Genomic DNA, 1,974 nt, shown 5'->3' with positions numbered 1-1,974 from the left:
CAAGTTGTCTCAAAATTACTATAATAAGAGCAACTCTAATGAGATTTTTTTGGATATCAATTTTGACTTTACAGTAACTAAACTGATTTGAAATTGAAACTTGCATTAGGTACAATGATACTAGTATCAATAAAGAAAAACTATATCATTTTAAAGAAAGACTAGTAAAAGGATACTATTTGTATATCCGTTAAATCCATTAAATGAACATTATAATTTTGTTATGTAATATTGTTAAATTGAAATAAAATTAAGCATTGGATCGGAGTAACGAATTTCACATTGAGTTTTAAATTAATTTTTATGATATATGATCCCACAAATACTTATGTGGTATTGTGTGGATCCCAAAATAAAATGAAATCAAAATAAAAGTTTAGAGATGCTCTAAGTGTTATCTCTTGGTTGTTATCAACTGATGAGGCATTAATGTGGCACGTTAGACATTTACTTAATAGTGTCACACATACATGGATATTGACTAATTAAAATCGCATAGACCTTGAATGTTTAAAAAGTTTAAGAGTAAACTATCATTTATACCTATAAAGTTAAAAATGCTGACATATCTACTCATAGAAGATGAAAATTACCATTTGTACCCATGAAAGATTGGCTTTTGCAAGAAAAATTACCTAAATCCTAAATAATTAAATAAAATTTCCAAATTACCCTCTAATCTCACAACTACACTAGCGCTTACCTTGCATTCACCACCACTGCCTTCTTTTTCATAGTCACCATCGCCACTACCAACACCTCAAAATTTTTTATTTTAAATTCAATTACATCAAAATCTTCAAATTCAACAACAACCACAAAAGATTCAGATTATTTTGAAAACAAAAGGAATAAAACATTCATCAAATTTAGGGACAAAGAGATGAGCGAGATACAGAAAGAAACAGAGGCAGTAAGGTCCATGTTTCGCCACTATAATCGCTGAAGAAGGTTGTCTCCTTGAGAGGCACTACTATTACTAGACCCAATGACCCTTCTTGTTCTCTTTCACAATAAAGACAGAGTTATGACAGAACATGGAGAAGGTGGTTGCAGTAGTAGTGACGTAGGGAGGGGAGTAGCTCGGTGGTAGCCTCCTTCAGTTGCGACGGAAACCACTGTGGGAGCATCTCTATTGTTGCCATCTCCTCGTGATCTTCAGCCCGCAAAGTCATGCCAGAGCATGGAGAAGGTGGTTGCAGCAGCAGCGATATAGGGAGGAGAGCAGCTCGGCGATGGCCTCTTTCAGCCGCGACGAAAACCACTGCGGGAGTACCTCTGTCATTGCCATCTCCTCGCAATCTTCAACCCCTTTCGCATTCTCTCTCTCTCTCTCTCTCTCTCTCAAATTCAACACCTCTGCCTCAATTTCTCGTCAACCCGTGACGACGACAATGGCGGCAGTGATTTTTCGCGCCTTTACCTTTTCCCTTTCCTCTCCTCTTTTAATTTTTCTCCTTTCTCCAAGTGAATGATTGGAAAACAAATTGGAGTAAAATGTTTTAACTTTGGGTGAGTTGTGACATAAGAAGAGAGCTATAGATGAAGAATTGAAAAGAATGAGACTCACCAAAAATAGTTTAAAAAATTTATTTAATTATTTAGAATTTGGGTAATTTTGTTTGCAAAAGCCAATCTTTCATAAATACAAATAGTAATTTTCATCTTTTATGAGTAAATATGTCAACATCTTCAACTTTTATGGATAAAAAAGATAATTTACTCAAAATTTAATTTCCAATACAAACTCAAATTTTAAAATTGTGTATTCTGAACTTAATAGTGTCACACGTATATAGATATTGACTAAAAATCGCATAGACCTTAAATGTCTAAAAATTAAAAAACTTAATTTCCAATAAAAACTCAAATTCTTCCAAAATTATGTATTCCAAACTTTGACTCGCACACTTAATGCTCACAAAGCATTATGATAGAAGGTTGTTATATATATATATATATATACTTTGTTTT

Source organism: Arachis ipaensis, chromosome B04, assembly GCF_000816755.2.
Source record: "Arachis ipaensis cultivar K30076 chromosome B04, Araip1.1, whole genome shotgun sequence".
NCBI lineage: Eukaryota > Viridiplantae > Streptophyta > Magnoliopsida > Fabales > Fabaceae > Arachis > Arachis ipaensis.
The sequence above is the reverse complement of the archived record's forward strand: the minus strand, read 5'-3'. Positions refer to the sequence as shown.